The following is an 18,074-nucleotide window of genomic DNA, read 5'->3' on the forward strand; positions in this document are numbered from 1 at the left end:
TCCAGCAACCGACCCTCTCTCAAGTTCTCTGCCCTCTCCACTCACACCCCTGCTGGCCACCATCCCACAGACCCTTCCACGGGCCACATCAAGCCCCGATCCCCTCTCCAGCCCCTATCCAGATGATGGATAGCAACATCATCTCCCAGCCACATACCAAAAACCCGAGAGTCCTCTGTGCTTTCGTACACAAATATTCCCTCTGGGCTTGGCACACAGTAGGTGCTAATAAATGTCTGTTGAGGTGAATTTAATTCAGTTTTCTCTCTTGAACTACCCTACTGCCTCTGTCTGTTTCCCTGGGACTTGGTGTCTGTGGCATTCAGTCTCCAAATCTCTAATCTTGTTCTATCTTCTCAATCACAGCAGTTGAGTTTCTGGGGGAAAGTGGGGCCTCTTTTCTCCCCCCTCCCTCTGCCCCAGGGGATCACAGGCTGTCCAGGAATGGAGCTTCGGGAGATGAAGGGAGAGAGCCTGTCTTGGGGCCACATGGCCCTAAGTCTGGTTTGGAAATCCCAGCCCTCTTTCTTATCTTGGAGGCTGCTCTACAGCAGCAGGGATCAAGGGCAGAATCTGGGCTGGTGCTCCAGGGGGACAACCCTTAAAGACGTGTGCCTCCCCCGTGAAGAAAGGGAGGGGAGGGGGATCAGGGCCCATGGGGGTGGGTGTTTCTGAGCAGGGAATTAGTTTCATGCAAACTTTTTGCAACACAAGAGGAAAATCTGCATCTGTGATTGTGCAAGTCTGTGCTCTCGCTCCCACCTTCCAACACACAGAGCGGCTAACCCCTAGTTGCCCTGTCCTCTTCTGTCCCTCTCTCCCCACCAGCTCTGGATCCTCTCCCCCATCCCTGACCATCTACTTCTCTTTCCAGATAGCCTGGAGCCTAGGATCACCTGGGCCTCGGGACCTCGGGAGAGGAGCCCCTGGACAGTGAGTGTCTGGAGATCCTGCTCTCTGTGTACAGGGGAACGGTGCGGGGCGGTGGGGGGGGGGTTCCCTCCAGTGGTAATGGGAGCAGATGAAGATGATGAATCTGAATGTGCATGCTCCCTGCCTCCTCCAAAGCCCTGTATTCTCTCTTCCGCCCCATGGCCCTGCCGCTAATCAGGATGGAGGTCTCTCTCCCACTGGTCACTGCTAACACCTCCTCCCCAGCTGCCCCACCTCCAGTCTTAGCCTTTCTCACCATCCTCTTCCTGGCAGGCTCAACTTTCCCACTAGAAGGCAAATCTGGGTCTGTTCCTCACCTACTTCATGCCTTTTCAGGCCTGTGTGGCCTTGGCACCAGAGGTGCTTCAGGATGTGGTCTCTGAGCCACTCAGGAAACCTCATTCTGCCTTCGAGGTCTCTGCTCAACCCCCTACTGAATACCAAACCCTGTTTCCCATTCCTGGGGTTTGTGACCCATCCAAACAGGCTCTCTCCTCTGTGTCCTGGGACTCTACTTCCCCAGTTCCTGCTTGCATCAGTTGTTCACTCACTCATTTGACATTTATTTAGCTCTGCTTCACATGGTAGGGGCATCTGTTCTATGGCAGACCCGGCTCTAGGTGCCTGGAGATGGCGGCCATAAGGCTACCCTCATGGAGCTCACAGGTGCCATCCAAGCAGCTAGGTAGTGGAACATCGCACTCACTACTCTAAGGGAAAAGAGTGTGGCACTCTGGGGAAGGGCAGAGGGGCTTATCCAGGCTTCTTTTAGGTGACATGTAGGCTGTTGTTCCTTCCCCGAGGGGCCTATGGAGTCAGACTCAGCACTCTTACATAGACAGACTTAACACTTACTTATTTTATTTAGTATTCATCTTCCCTGACTAGAATGTGAGTCTCACGAGGGCAGGAGATTTTTAAACCTCTTTTTTATCTTTTTTTCAAAGGCAAAAAGTAAACAATAAAGTGCACACATCTTAAGATCACAACTTAAATTCTGACATACGTATATATGCTCTTGGAAACCTCCCTTCCCTCCTCAGCCCACCTCCACTCCCAGCAAAGGTGATTGCAATTCTGGCTTCTCTCACTGTAAATCAGGTTTGTCTTGAGCTTTATAGAAATGAAATCATTCAAAAACATACTCTTTTCTGTTTGGTTCTTGTTTCCACCCCACCCCCCCACCCTTGCTCAATGTTTTGGTTGTGAGCTTTATCCATTTTTGTTGTGTGCAGCTATAGTTGGTCCTTTTCCATTGTTGGAACTCTATCACAATCTATTCATTCACTTAGTGGTTTCCAGTTTGAGGCTATAATGAATAAACTGCTGAGAACATTCTTGGTACGTATGCACAATAATTTTCTTTCGCTATACATCTAGGAGTGGAATTGCTGGGTCAAGGGATATACCTATGTTTAGCTTAGAAGATCCTGCCAAACAGTGTTCCAAAGTGGTTGAACCAACTTATATACCCACCAGCACTGTGTGGAGTTATAGTTGCTCCACAGCCTTGAGAGAGAAGGGATTTTCATCTGGTTGGTTCACTACTGTCTTGTCACTTAAGTCAATGCCTGGCATCTACTAAGTGTTTAATACATATTTATTGACTGCCTTATGGATGGAGAGCCATCAGCACTGCTGGGGTCCTGTTCTGGCTCTGGTACTAACTTGCTGTGTGATTCTGGGCAGGTGACTCCCCCTCTCTGAGCTGATTCCATGTCTGTGTCATCAGGAGAGGGATACTGGGGGCTTTGCCTTCGGTACCAGCTGCATGTTGTGAAAGCTGGACACCTGTTCATTCGTTGACTCCACTCGTATTGATTGACATCCTACTATCACTGGGGTGGCGGAGGTGTGATCTCTGACATGCTGCTGTCAACCTCTTTTAGGTCAGCCAAGACCAGGTCACTGCCCATCCTGTCCTGGAGACTGCTCCTCCTCCCTGTGTCCAGCCCTGACCCCAGGGGGAGGGGGTCTGGACTGAGCCCGCGGACGGAAAATGTGATTAATAATCAAAAAAACATCCAAGAGGAAGAGACCAGGAAAACAACTCAGGGAAGGCTCCTCGCCCAGGGGAGGGGGGCCATGTCCTGGGCCTCGGGACAGCGCCGGCCGCTCTCCCGCCGCCCTTTCTGGGAAGCTGCCATAGGAGTGGGTGACTTTAGCCAAAAGTGAAAAAAAAAGTCACCCTAATTATTCAGGAAAAAAGATGTCCCCTTCAATGTAAATGACACTTCCCCCGGGGGCTTCCCTCGACTCTGTTACTACCCTCTTAGTGGTACCCCTGCCTGGTCAGGCTGGGGGGTCCCGGAGACACTGGGCTGGGGGCAGAGGAGGAATTTCAACATGAAATGTTTTGTTCATTAAGAGAGAACATAGGGGGAAATTCCCTTTCTGCCTGGGCCTGGGCAGCTCAGGCAGATACTCAAAAGCTATTGTGAAAAATTGAGTCTGAGCTGCAGAATGGGTGGCGGTGGTGGCGGGGCGGGGGCGGGGGGACACAGACCGTCTCTCCTCTCCTCTTAGACTCCTGACTGTCAGCAGTTTCCTAAGCCTTAATCCTTCCTCCTTTCGGGGATTTCATTCCCCAGTTCCAATGTCTCAGGTTGCCCTCAAACTTCCTTCTTAGCAAAACAGGAGGCACTGGGGTTAGACTGGCGTTAGAACTTCCAACTAAGGAGGAAGGAAGGATACCAAAGGCAATGGGGGAGCCTTGGATTTATTTGGAAAATTTAGAATTCTGATAGAATATGTTGGGAGCCGTAGGCAGCGAATCTGAGGGTGCCCAGGGCAAGAGCAAAAGCATCTCTTTCTCACAGCGGCTTTAGAGAACCCCAGTGAGGATGAAGAGGAGATGGCTCCAGAGAACTGGGGGCAATTCCCGCCTGAATACTTAAGTACCACCGTTACTGCTTCAGCCCTAACCCCTTCTCTACCTTTAGGGAATTTGCTCTTTTTCGGTGCCAGAGAGTGGAGGGGTCAGGGTACACTCAGGTGGTGATCCAGATTCCAGAAAGAGGGGTTTGCAGGGGGTACTGTAAGTGGGCCCTAAGTGCTGTCCCACGATGCGGGTGAGTCATCTCTGGGGGGCTGAGCTGGACCCTGAGCGTGCTGGGGGGGGGTGCTCCGGGCCCCCCTCCCTGGCTCGGCCCGGGGCTATGTCGGATCGGGTTTCTCGGCGCCTGGAGCCTCCGCGAGGCCGAGCTGTTCCCGGGCCCCGGCCAAGCCGCCCCGGGCGCTGGCACTGTGCGAGGAAGCAGGAGGGGGGTGAGGGGGAGCAAGGGAGGGCTGGGAGGGCGTTTACGTAACTGCCTCTGGGAGCCCGCCCCGACCTGCCAAACCCCAGTGTGGGACTTTGTGTGATTGAGAGCGTGTGTGACTCCGAGTGTGTGCCACGTGGTGTGACTGAGTACATGGTTGTGTGGGTGATTGTGTCTGTGTGTGGCGCGGTGTGTTAAGTGTGTGATTCCAGGAGTTCGGCCCTTGAGACCTTCAACTCCCAGCCCCGGGCAGGGGTCCCGGACTCCCAGTGTGCCATAGTGAGGTTCAATGTACACATTTCACTCTTTGAGACTAGGTGTGTGACCTGATGGGCTTCCCAGGTGGCGCTAGTGGTAAAGAACCCACCGGCCAATGCAGGAGACATCAGAGACCTGGGTTCGATCCCTGGGTCAGGAAGATCCACTGCAGGAGGGAATGGCAACCCACTCCAGCATTCTTGTCTGGAGAATCCAATGGACAGAGTAGCCTAGTGGGCTACAGTCCTCGGGGTTGCAAAGAGTTGGACATGACTGACTGACAGCACGCACGCAGAAGGAAAGTTATGACCAACCTAGACAGCATATTTAAAAGCAGAGACATTACTTTGCCAACAAAGGTCTGTCTAGTCAAGGCTATGGTTTTTCCAGTAGTCATGTATGTACGTAAGAGTTGGACTATAAAGAAAGCTGAGCGCAGAAGAATTGATGCTTTTGAACTGTGGAGTTGGGGAAGACTCTTGAGAGTCCCTTGGACTGCAAGAAGATCCAACCAGTCCATCCTAAAGGAGATCAGTCCTAGGTGTTCATTGGAAGGACTGATATTGAAGCTGAAACTCCAATACTTTGGCCACCTCATGTGAAGAGTTGACTCATTGGAAAATGTCCTAATGCTGGGAAGGATTGGGGGCAGGAGGAGAAGGGGATGACAGAGGATGAGATGGTTGGATGGTATCACTGACTCGATGGACATGGGTTTGGGTAGACTCTGGGAGTTGGTGATGGACAGGGAGGCCTGGCATGCTGCAATTCATGGGGTCGCAAAGAGTCGGACACGACTGAGTGACTAAACTGACATGTGATTTTAAATAAGGTGTGTCCAGCATTTATTACGAGGTACGACAGTCTGGGTATGTATTTGTGATTTTGGGTAGCCAGGTATGTGTCTCAAGGTGGACCCTTCTGATGGTATAACAGGTTAGAAATAAGCACCATTTCCTGAAGGAGAGCTGGAAAAGGTAGATGGGGTGGGGGCTGTCTTTTCTTGAGGACAAAGGAATGGGAAAGAGTCCTTGCCACCCAAAGGCTTGGCATGGCACAGCTATCTCCTGGGAAAGGGGGATGGGTGGGAGGTGGTCCAAGTGTAGGTCAGGATGGAGGAGGGTGGAGCCAAAAGCCTTTCATGGCGGCTATAAAACTCTGGGGAGTTTTACAGAGTCAGGGAGAACCCCCACCTCCAATTTCCCAAGGCCTTCCAGAATGCTCAAATCTGTAATCCCCAGCTTTTGCAGGGCACTAGGGCTCTGAACTGGGGACCTTATTTCCTGCGGACCCCCATAGGAGAGGCAGATGGAGAAGATGGCGTGGGGTTGGGGGAGGGGGTCAGCAAAGTGGGATGTGGCTTCAGGATAAGTGGGCATGAAAGAGAAGGGGACTGATGCAGAGCTGGGGCTACCGGGGATAGGGGCGCCTATTAAAGCCGGAGAGGAGAAAGGGCCAGCTCCTGCAAGGGCTTTGAAGAGCCACCAACGAGGCTCGGCTTTGCCGCCAGGGAGATGGGGTAAAGAAGGGTTCAACACGGAGACTTAGAAAGCTCAGAAGCTCGTTTGCAGACAGGGCACTGGAGCCAGCAGGAGCAGAAACGCACGAGTAATCTGTTGCCCCAGCTGAGACGCAAGGAGAATCTCTTCTGGACCAGGCGGCAAGGGCAGGAGGGAGAAAGGGGCCGCACCCTCGTTGCTCCGCTAGGAGGACGCTGCTGCCTCTTTGCGGGAGCCGCGGCTTGAGCGAGAACGCGCTTCCCGCACCGCCCGCCAGGTGTCGCTGCGGCCCTGGGGAAGCGGGCGCGGCCGCCTGGTGCTGCGCGGCGAGAAGCTGCGGATAGACTGACGCTGGAATCCGTTCCGACGTGCGCCTCTGGTCCTCGCTAATCCTCGGAAACACCGATTTACCCGGTTGCCGGACCCCGGTTGCCCCACCCGGACCCTGCCCCGGCACCCGCGGGCTTGGGCACGACCTATGGCACCCCCAGCGCCCCCAGGTGGGGAGGGCACGTTGGTCTAGGGAGGATCTCCCCTCTGATCTCAACCTGGCAGAAAGCTGCTGAGTCGAGGACACGGGCAGATCTGGAGGTCAAGTCAGCCCACCGAGAACCCCGCAGATCTCGACGCCAGACTGCGCCTCGAGGGAAGGGGCGCCCCCCGCCCCAGCACCCAACCTCTCCCAGGCCTAGTTTCGGCGCAGAAGGAGAGGAAATTCCTGACACCCCCACCGCCGCCCCCCCCCCCCACCCCCAGATTCTGTCGCACCGTCTCCACTCCTTCCCGGTGCCCACCATCCTGTTTCCGCCCGTGGTCTGGGTTCTTGTAGGCTCCTGACCCAGAGAGGCCAGACAGAAGACACCTACTGTGGGTGGGCGTGAGCTGATTTCGGCTGGAAGCCACTCTTTCTCTGTATCCCCCTAAGCCCCAGCTGGCCCTCTCTGAGCCCCAGCCCCGGCTGACCCCTGCTGGTTGTACTGATGGGATCCTGCGGCCACGGAAGTAAAAGTGAAAAGCCCGGGCAGTGGCGGGAAGGTTTTTTCCTCTGCAGTGGGAGTCCCTGAGGCATTTGTTGGGAAAAGGGCCCGGGCGCTCTGGGCAGCCTACTAGGGAAGGGTGTAAGGAAGTAGCGAGATACTTCCTTCCCCCTCTCCCGGCCCGCAGACCTTGCGCAGCTCCCCGGAGGGGCCAGGCAGCTGGGATTATGGGTCAAAGGTCAGGTGAAAAATCCAAGGGGTGGGGACGGGGGTGGGCCACTCGTTCTCCGCCCCCTGGCATTCACCCTTTCTGTTGCGCTCTGCCGTGGCCTCAGAAGTAGTCGGGTTGTCTAACCTGAATTCCCCCTTGTAATAGCCAGACCCGAGGCCCGGGGGCGCGTGAAGTGAGCACAGCCGCCCCCCAGAGGCCCAGGCTGCGAGAGGGAAGCTCGAGGAGTGAACCTCCAGCGCCCAACTCTGGCGCTCGCGCTCTGGCATTGCCGACGCGGGCAAAAAGGGCGCACTCTCCCTACATCCCGCATCCCAGTAGCGGTCACTCCCCAGGCCGCGTGTCCGGGGATGGGTTAGGTGAGGGTGAAGAAGGAGAGGGGAGAGGGGTAGTTGTGGTTTATCACCAGAGACTTGGTGGGAGGCGAGGGCCTGGTCCCAGGCTGGTTAGGGCTGGGTTCCCAGCCTGGTCCACCTCGGGTCATGCGAGCAAACAGCCCCTCTTCTTTCGGTGTGAGGGGTGTTAAGTGTCTAAGACTGGGAGAGGGGGCGTCGTTGCTGGTGGCGGTAGATCCGGGAGGGGCAGAGACGGCTGGCCTCTCCGGCCCAAAGTGGGGCCTGGGGGCTCCTGCTCCAGCTCTTCTCACGGAGATGCTGGCGGGAGGACCCTGAGAGTTGGCCCGGGTGTGCCAGGGTGTCCCTGCGAGGCACTCAGGGCTCGAACGTGCGGGAGTGCGCGCCGCAGAGACCTGGCCAAGGCTGAGTGAGCGAGGGAGTGTGAATGAGCGACCCTGGGGGACTGGATGCGTGCCCAGCGGCCCTGGGGGATCCGGCGGAGTGGGTGTGGGTGTGGGTGCGCGCGCGTTTCTGAGACCCGCGGTCCGGGCCGCGCGTGAAGCACGGGGACTACAGCCGTCTGGAGGGCGTTCCCGAGAGAGGGTGAAGGCGAGGGGGCCACGCGTGCCAGTGCGGGCAAGTGTGCCCGCGGCGGGAGGGTGGGAGCCAGCCTGAGTGAGGGGAGCGGGGGCTCACAGGCCTGCGCAGGATGACTGTGCCCGCGCGTGCCAGGAGCGGGAGCGTGCCACGGCGGGGGCGCGCGGGGGCCGTGGTCGGGAGGGGGTCGCGGCGCGCGGCCGCGGAGGCGCGGGGAGACTAGGAGGGAGGGGGAGGGGAGCGAGGGCGCGCGCGGCCGGGCGGGCGCCCGCGGTCACATGGGCGAGGGAAGGAGGGAGGGAGCGCGCGAGGGAGGGAGGAGGATGGGGGGGTTAAAGCCGCCCAGCGCCGAGGAGCCGGTGCAGAGCGGGCGGCGGCGGCAGCGGAGGCGGCGGCTCCAGCCGGCGCAGCGCGGGGCTCGGCGGCGGGATCTGGCGGCGGTGCTAGCTCCGCGCTCCCTGCCTCTCTCCCTGCCGGGGGCGGTCGAAGAGCTAGGCGCGGAGCCCCGGCTGCCCGAGGGCGCGGTGAGTACCTCGCGCGGAGCGCGCGCGGCCGGACCCTCAAACCCTCGGGTTGACCAACAGATCCGCGGCCCTCGTGCGCGCGGGAAGAGGGAGGGGACGTGCGTGGGCCCGAGACTGGGGTGGGGGGGACAGGAAAGTTCACGGGAAACTTTGCCCGTAAACTCGGGGGCGGGGGCGCAGGAGAAGCAGCCCCCCACGTCCGGGCGCGCCGGGGGTTGGGCGTGGTGGTGGTGGAGCGGACAGTCCGCCGGCGGGAGGTGGCAGGGATCGATTGCCCTAGCCTCCGGGTTCTCCCTCACCTCTCAGCGTCGCGCGCAGGGTCTGGGAAAATTCCGGAGCTGGGGGGGTCGTAGTGACCCCCACGTGCCCAGAGGCGGCTTCCTTCTCCAGAAATCTGGACTTGAAAGCGCCCAGGGGTGTGAACGGACGGTTGCGCGTCCGCCGGTATATGGGTGTCCATGTGAATCCGCTTGTGTGTGTGTGTGTGTGTGTGTGTGTGTGTGTGTGTGTGTGTGTGTGTGTCGGCGTGAGCCTGCCTGTGGTTTCCTCGTGAGTCCGCCTGGAGGTATCTCCAGAATCTCTTTGTAAGTGCTCCCGTGTTGTGTGTCCGTGTGAGTCCGCCTGCGGTGCATCCCCGCCTCTTTGTGAGTCTGCCGGTGTGTGTCTTCCCCTAGTGCGGCTCTGTTGGAGCCGGCCTGGGTGTCCCCGTGCTGCTCCGAGTAGTGTAGCGCCCGGTGCGTGGGGGCTGGGCCGCGGGGAGGTCACCAGACGGACAGCTCTCCTCCTCGGCTCGGAGCCTCTCCTCTCCCGAGCCTCTCTTCCAGCGCTCGATCTCGCGCCCGCCCGCTCCCTTGGCCCCCTCCCCCCGTCAGTAGCTTCAGGCGGGCAGGACTATTTCACGCCTTGTTGAAGATTCGGGATTTTCTTTCTCTTTCCGTCTAGTCTCTCTCTTTTGAGAAGCGTCTGTGTGGCTGGCGGTGTTGTGTCTGCAGCACTGGGTGTGTGTGTGCATGCCGCTGGAGAAGTGTGTCTGCAACACTATTTGCTTTGCCTGTAGTACTTGATGTGGTTGTGTCTGTGTCACTGGGGGTATTCCTGTGGCTGTGATCACGGAGGTGGTGGGTGTATGAGATGCTGGGTGTGTTTATACATCCCTAATTGCTGTTCGTCCGGGGATCTGAAACACTGAGTGCATTTTTGTGTGTCTAACTCTGGGTGTGATTGTGTACCAATGCATATGTGGGGATGATGGAGCTTGGACACTTAGATGTTTCTATGGCTGTGTGGCTAGCCAGAGCTTGGTGGGTGGAGGGTTCTGTGTCTCCTCGATTCTGCATACCTGCTCCACTGCAGGATCCACACAGATCCTCTGGGCTGGTTCTTAAGGCTCCTGGTCGGGATTGCTGATGTGCAGCCGAGGTTCACACTCCATCACGGTTAATACTCCGACTGGGACCCTGAGCCTCATGTGAAAAGTAGGAGTTTAAAGTTCACGTACAAGACTTCTAGGGGCCCTGGAATTTATACTCAGCTTCATACTGGGACACTTAAACTCATATGGAGTCACATTCAGAACTACCACAGGACAATGGGCTTGCACTCAGATTCACACTTATATTCTGGTCATCTCCAGTGATACATTTCAGTCCTGGAGCTTACACTCAGACTCACATTGGGACTCTAGGCTCACACTTAGATTCACATTTCTGTCCTGAGGCTCATAGACTAATACTGAGACTAGAGCCCATGCCCAGAACTCCATGAGGTCCTAGGGCTCACACTGGGGCTCACACTGGGACTCACACTGACTCCCTGGAGCTTTCTCAGATTCACACATTCTGGAGCTCACACCCAGACTCACCTGGAGAACCTGGGGTTCATTTGATCTCAAGGACTCACATAGGACATTGGGGTTCATACATGCATGCTCACATCTTGGAGTTCACACTCAGATTCACACCAGGACATGCAATATACTCACTTCCGTCCTTGGGATCACTTAGAGACCCATACTTGTAAAGGGACCCCAGTGTTCATACTTAGACTCACACAGGGAACCTTAGCTAACACTCAGAAAGCCCCGAAGACCAGGGGCTCACATGAATACTAGGACTCTTGCCTGTACTGACTTGTTTGGGAATCCTGGGGCTCACAGTTAGATTCCCACTTCAGCCCTGGAACTGATAGTCACATGCACAGTGAGACCAGCATTCACACTCAAACCTAAACTTCAGTCTTGATCTTCACACTCAGACTGACATCCCTGGTAGTTACATTAAACTTGCTTCCATCCTGAGGCTTAGATTCAGAGTCACACTAGGGCCCCAGTGCTCACACTCAGACTGGCGCTTGCACCTTGAGGCTTTCATATTCACATGGAAACCCTGGGGTTCACACTTAGAATCACACCAAGTTAGCTTTCCATTCTAGGACACTCAAACCCACATTAGGATTATGTTCACACTCCCAGGGGAACCTAGAACTCACGGTTCAACTCACCTGTGCTTCCTCTGGTTTATGGTATGTCTCAGGGCAGCTGGGAACAGGAACAGAGACTCTTACAAGATCTGTGTTCTCCAGAGGTGGGGAGTGGAAGAGATATGGGTTTGGTCACGTCCCTTACTTGGGTTGTGGGCTGGTGGAGAGAGTGGTGGGAAACACCCAGTTAAACCTTTCTGCCTAGAGGAGACTAGGCTGTCAGTCACTCTCAGGACGGCTGAGTGGCTTTTTGATTCAGGGGTGACATGTACCCTTAGGGTTCCCTATGAACCATGTACATGCACATCTTTGTTCAATAGTTTTGGGTACCTCTCCTGTGATAGAGAGGCTCAGGTGTGGGGAAGTAAGACTCATGTCTTCCCAAGACATCTCCCCCATCCCAGTCATCCTTCAGATGGGAGCAGCGTGAAGGTTGACTTGAGGGGGATAGACATCTGGCTTCTTTGACCTTTCCAAGATGGCGAATCTCTGATTGTGCGGGAGATGGTAGCCCCAGATCTGTGGTGAGAAGGTGGCTGGAGGAGAAGACTGGAGTGGAACGCACCCTCTTCTCTCTCCTTTTCCTTGGCTGGAACGGGGTTGGGCCACGTTTTGTTCTATCTCCCAGTGTCTCCTGGAATGCCCGAGTCCTTATCCTGTCTCCAGCATCTGCCTGGGGTTCTCCACTCTGCCTCCCCAAAGAGCAGTAGCTCAGCGGGGGTGGGATGGGGTGGCAATTGGGTCAGGTTGCAATCAGTCTTAGGACTCCACCTGCCTTGAAGACACTGCCCAGGGCTTGACACCCTGCTTTTTGTGGAGGCCAGTGCACCAGCGCCCCTTGGGAGCCCACGAAGTATGGATCTGGCCCTCAGGCTCAGATGGCTAGGCTGTAACTGCTCCTTGTCCCAGAGCGGGACACGTGCTCTCCAGCCCCCCTATGGGGGTGGAGGGCTTGAAGGCAAGGCGCCCTGCTCTGCCCCCCCATGGTGAGTTGAAGTGTAAATGAATCGGAAACAGATGGAGCGTATTTTCTTTGAAATGCAGATGGATTGAGGTGGGGGGACCATGTGTGCCCGGTTTGGGGGGGTCCCAGAGAACTATGAGGCTAAGAAGAGAGCTGACCCCTCCTCCAGACCCACCAAAGGATTGGGGGTGTGTGGGGGGAATACCTCAGCTGTGTAAACTCCAGTGGCCCTGGGTGACCATACCCACCCCAGACCCTAGCTTCCTGTGGGGAGGGGCTGGGGAGGCCGTGGTCCCAGTGGGCCGAGGGCACTGGTTGCAGAGGGCAAAGAGGGCCCCCAAAACATAGAGCCAGGCTGGGTTGGGGGTCACCAGAGCCCAGGAGGTGAGAGGAGGAGCTGGGCAGACGTGGGGAAAAGTTGGACCCTGCAGCTGCGGGGAACCAGCTCCTTGAAGCTGGGGCTGGAACACCAGTCCGAAGGGGCCAAAGTTATTAATAGACTAGGGTGGTGACTCCCCGGGCGGTCCAAGGGCCCGTCCTGGGGTTCAGGAATGGACTGAAGCATCCATAGTCCTGAGGGAGGTCAGGGTGCCCCACTGTACACTGCCTCTGCTTCCTCTTCGCAGTGGTCAGCAAGGCTGCAGAGTAACTCACTGCCTGTGAAATCTGGGACCTAGGGGTGGGGGTCCGCGAGGCTCAGCCCCCACCGACCCTGCCCCTGCTGTAGACAAGGTACACAGCGGGAAGCCAGTGTTGAGTAAACATCTTTCTCTCCAGCCAGACTGAGTGGTGTTGGCGGGCAGGGCCATGTCCCTAATTCCCTGGCTGGCAGGGATTAGGTGCTCAAGAAATGTTGAGGAATGAACGCTGAGTGGGACAGACCGTGGGGAGAGGGGACTCTCCGGGGCTTGAGACTGTCTTGTGGCTTGAGACTCAACAGCCTCTGTGGCATAACCCTGTTTTTTGGTCTGAACTTCCCCTAAGTGATTTGCAGGCAAGACTAAAGGAAGGACTTCCCTGTATTCAGGGAAGGAGTGCAAAGGATGGGCAGCTTCTTCCTTGAAAAGGTCTGTGTCAGAGGTCAGAGCTCACTTCTGTCCTCTCCCCAGCTTCAGGATTTTTCAGAAGATGGGAAAGTCCCTTTCTCCCCCACGTGGTTGTGAGCATGTCCCTTGCTTTCTCTAAGTCTGGGTTTCTTGGACTCTAGCTAAGGCAGAGGACCCCAGGTCTGAGCCTTTGAGGCTGGGCTTCCCTGGTGGCTCAGCTGGTAAAGAATTCGCCTGCAATGCAGGAGACCTGGGTTCGATCCCCGAGTTGGGAAGATCCCCTGGAGAAGGGACCGGCTACCCACTTCAGTATTCTGGCCTGGAAAATTCCATGGACTGTATAGTCCTTGGGGTCTCAAAGAGTCGGACACGACTGAACCACTTTCACTTCTGACGTTTAGCTGCTGTGGGCACCATGGACTGTCTGTATTGGTTATTAATGTCTGTCTGAGAACACAGAGTTCAGATCCTAAAAATACCCTGTCCAGCCAGAGCCTCGGAGGTGCTGGGGTAGCAGTGGCTGCATCTTGATGGGATAGGCACAGAGGCAGGAGAGACAGACAGAGTGCAGGGAAACTGAGGCAGGCAGCATGGGCAGGGAGTTGCACAAGAGACAGAGCCTTCTCTTTGTAGGGAACAAAGGTTTCTAAAAGAGTGGTGCCAGTTAGACACATTATGGCAACATTTAGGGTAATCTGTTATCTCGCGCCACCAAGAATTTCCTTCTCAGAGAGCCTGGAGGTACTACTAATAGCAGACATAAAAATCAAGCAGTCAGTCATAACCATTTCAAGTCCAGCTTCAGGATGTTCCAAAACTGTGTGTGACCAGGAAAACATCTTCCCCAGGTAGCCTTTTCTGAGCTGCTGACTCTGTCCCTTCTAGAGCTCTTCCTTGCAGCCCGAGTCCCAGTGCGTTTCTTCCACAGCCCGTTTTATACGTCCCCACCTCACTTCTGACCCCCAGGCTTCTGTGGAGCTCCTCTGCCCCAGAAGAAAGGGATTCATAGTGGTCCCCGAAAGGTAAGATGAGCCCAGCCTCTGAGGACAGATGTCATGTGACCTTGGCCCATGAGCTGACCTTTCTGGGCCCCTCCGTGAAATCGCGGGATGGGGGCTGGGCCCTGGCCCAGGCCCTGAGAGAAGGCGGTTTTGGCACCCATCCAGGTCCCTGACGTCAATGGCTCTCCAAATAATGGAATCAATATTGGGGGGGGGGGGTGGCAAGCGTGAACCAGGCCCCAGCGATTAGAAACAGATCAGCACAAACCCACAGCTGACTCTGATAGAGCTGCCTTGGAGAGCTAGGGTGGGGGGCCTGGGAGGAGGTGGCCTTGAGCAGGGGGCTCAGGAATGGAGGCAGAGTCACCGGGTGTCCAACGCGTGGGAGTGTACAAGTGGGCAGAGACTCTGGCGCTGCAGGGTGGGAATGATGAGGTGGGAGGTGGGGGGCTGTCTTGGTCCCTTCTGCGTTTGAGCCTGTGGGGTTCTGAGACTGGGGTAACTTGGTGAATGGAGATTTCTTGCAGCCAGTGAGTGATGAAGGGTTCATCTCTCTTCTTCCCAGACCTGAGCCCCTTGGCCATGTTAGGGTTCAGAGGTTATACCAGGGGAACAGGGGAACTGGGGGAGGGTTCTGAGTGAGACCTAGATGGCATGACTTTTTTCTTAGAGGCATGGGGCGTTAATCTGCCACAGAGAAATGGGTATTCCCCTTCAGATTGGGAGTCTGGCCTCCTTCCCCCACTCATGTCCTCTCAGCCCCCTATAAGGCAGCAGGTGAGGATGGAGGGGGCCCTGGGGGTCTACAGGGGGCTGGCCTGGCGGCAGCTGACAAAAAAAAAAAAAACAGGAAGAAGGGCTGGGGGGAGCGGCTGTAATTATGGGGCATTTATTATTAATCAGATGAAACTGCTAGAAGCAGCTGGTGTAATGTGTGTAGTGATACAGACTCTGCATGCCCCCAACACAGGCACACTCGAATGCATCCTCACCTACACGCTCACTTATACATGAGTTCTGTTTTGCTTTCAGAGTTTTCTTTTCCTGAAGGTTGGATGACTCTGTTAGTCTGTGTATGTCAGTGTGTATCTGTCTGTTTCTTCATGTCTCCCTCTGTTGTCTCCTTTCCCCACCGTCTCTGTCATTCCTCAGCCCCGTGTGTCTGTCTTTGTCTTCCTGTTTCTGTCTCTGTGGGCCTGTCGGTGTGTCTGTATCTCTTACCACCAGTCAGCCTGTCCCTAACACCTTGTTTGAGTTTCCGGCCGTCTCTCCCTGGCTGGCGGTACCTCTGCCTCTCCGGGCAGAGTTAGATGACATGGAGTTCCTTTCCCGTGTGTATGTGTTTAGGCACCTGATCGTGCCTTTGGCAGACAGAGCTTGGACCTGTTGTGGTGGGGAATGGAGCAATTGGACCCTGAGAATCTTCCAGGGTCTTGTAGAAGTCGAGGGCTCTGTTCAAGTAACTGGAGTCCTAGAAGCAACAATGACTTTCAGAATAGCTTTCTTCAGCACCAGTCGTGTGACGCTGGGCAAGATAAGGTGCTTTTGTCCTCTGAGCCTCAGTTTTCTCATCTGCAAAATGGGAACAGGATTACCTTCAAAGGTTGTTTTGGTGATCTGGTGCAAACTGTATGTTAGGTCTTCATCATGGTGTTTCGCTCATCAAGGTCCCTGAGCAAGTGTTAGCTGTTCCCATTATTATTGGGAAAGGCACTGTGCTGGCAGGGGAGAGATCTGCAGCGGTAAGCTGCACTAGCAGAAGGTCTCCAGGGCAGAGATTTGCACTCAAATCTCTGCTCTGGAATTGATCGGCTATGTGATCTTGGGCAAGTTAACCTCCCGAAATCTGTTTTTTCAGCTGTCAAATGGGAATAATAATAGAACCTACCTCATGGAGAAGTCATGAAGATTAAATGAGATCATGTATATAAAGTGCCTAACACAGTTGCTGGCACATAACAGATGCTCAATAAATCATAGTGGTGATGAGGAGAGGACAGTATGATGGTGTGTGTTTCTGCCTGCTGGGGGCCCTGTATCCCTGTGTGAGTGTGCATGGGAGGATGTGTGTGACATGGAGGTACTTGTGTCTGTGAACTGGTTGTGTGGGGATTTCAGATGGTCTGTGGGTTTGCATCTATGTGTGGTGTCAGGCCGCTGACTTCTGGCCTCTCCTTGTCGCTGCGGTTCAGAACCTAAAGTCTGCAAAGGGTGCTTCAGGGAGTCTGGACCACTCCCAACTTTTTCTCCTCTGGACACTGACCTGCTGCCTGCCTCAGTCTCCCCTTCTCACAGTGGGGCTGTGAGTGTGAAATGAGCTCTGAGTTCGACTAAGATCTGTGGCTCCTCTGTGGCCTGATTTATGCCCTTTGCCCTTCTAGAATCCAGCCTTGTCACATCATCCCGCCCCCTTGGTTTCAGAAGCCTCCAGAAGAGCCTGGTCTGGAGGAAGAGGAGGACATTGATGTGCTCGGTGTGCGGCCGTTGGTGAAGAGGTATGTGCTGGGGGCCCAGGGGAGGCAGGTCAGTTTCAGGGCAGCTGGCAGGTGCCATGGGGGCCGTAGGTCTGGGGATGTGAGTGAAGGAGGGTCTGCGATCCCTTCCTGTTCTTCCCCCCTCCTTCCTCCTGAAGCTTTTCATGGCCCCATAGCAGGCCTATAAAGGGGAGGAGACTTACCCACCATCACACAGGCAAGGGCAAAGCCAGGTCAGAAAACTGAATTCTGCACTGCTGGGGCTGAATCCTGGATATGGGAGCATGTTTCTGTCTCATTGTCAGCCTTCTTCTCTGCCCAAAGCATCTCTCTGGCTTGATTGGTGGGGAGCCGCTGGGCTTGGAGGAGATGGGATGGAGGGTCAGAAAGTCCAAAATCTTCTGAGGCCAGCCTTGGGGGTTGGGCCTGACTTTCCCCGCCTTTCATTCTGGCCAGGCAAGGCCCCTGGATTGGCAGCCCCAGGGTGGGGGTGCTCAAGAAATCGAGGCGCTGGAGCGGAACGGAAGGGCCTATTGTCGAAAACCCGCCAGAGGCCCACAAAGGCCGGCAGGGCTTTTCATCTCAGCTCCCAAACAGACTGGCCATTTTCCCGGCCTGGAAGTGGGGTGGGGGTGGGGGGGCTGACCCTTCAGAACTAGCAGTGGGGTGTTGTTGAGGGTGGGGTCCGAGTGTATCGCAGGCTGACAACATCATGGCCATAAAAGGGACTTAAAATGGAGCTGGGGTTCTGAAGAGTAGAAAAGGGACTTTAGAAGGCTGGAGAGGGTTACACTTCTGTCTCCCGGTTCCCAGAGGACCTGAAGACTTGGAGTGGGGTGTCTATCAGAAGTTCAGATTTGCACGACAATGAGGAGAACACCTGGGAGGAGCTTGGTGGCCGGTTGGGAAAGTGAGCTGTTGAGCTGTGCTAATCACCCCCCACACACTGGGGACACCTTAGGGAGCCGGAACTGGGATCGGAGAAGAGAGGGCTAGCGGTCAGGCAAGAGAATGGGCTCCCTGGAGCAGGAGGGACTGAGGCCAGACAGCAGGAAGGACTTTCTGCCAATGAACAGTAGCTCAGATGCCCTGACCCTCTCCCTGGGGATCCCTGAGGAGCGCAGAGAGCAGGGGAGCTGGAGAACACCCCCGGGGGGGAAAGGCTGAGACGGCTTCTGTGGGGGCAGAGGAGGAGGCCGTGAGGGAGGACTTGGCAGTTCTGTCCACCCTCCCCCAGCAGCACCTTCAGCACCGCTTTAAAAACAGCTTTTTAATTTAACAAAGTGGATGAAAAACTGTTTTTGGAAATAAAAGATATCTGCTGTCTCCCAGGCTAGCACTCAGCCCTTGCAGAGAACCTCTCTCGGTTTCTCCTTGCTCTCGGTGGGTCCTTTCCTCTCTCTGCGTCTGTCTCTCTCTTTTTGGTTTGTTTCAGCTCTTCAGCCCCCCAGCTTCCCCTTGGCCTCCCATCACCGTCCCCCCCCCCCACCCCCTTCAAT

At 55.8% G+C, this 18,074-nt stretch overlaps 1 protein-coding gene across 3 annotated transcripts in view; it reads left to right on the plus strand.

The window, feature by feature from the left end:
- The first annotated feature begins 8,422 nt into the window (after nt 1-8,422).
- The window catches only part of CNTFR (ciliary neurotrophic factor receptor), a 37,274-nt gene continuing 27,622 nt past the window's right edge, over nt 8,423-18,074 (plus strand). The window contains exons 1-2 of one of the 3 annotated variants that reach the window (XM_070459595.1): nt 8,423-8,612; nt 16,483-16,596. The gene's annotated coding sequence lies outside the window, so the exon portion shown is untranslated. The remainder of the gene's footprint in view (nt 8,613-16,482; nt 16,597-18,074) is intronic. The other 2 variants (XM_020898334.2, XM_020898335.2) reach the window with 2 other exon arrangements.

Source organism: Odocoileus virginianus, chromosome 31 (genome assembly GCF_023699985.2).
Source record: "Odocoileus virginianus isolate 20LAN1187 ecotype Illinois chromosome 31, Ovbor_1.2, whole genome shotgun sequence".
Lineage (NCBI taxonomy): Eukaryota > Metazoa > Chordata > Mammalia > Artiodactyla > Cervidae > Odocoileus > Odocoileus virginianus.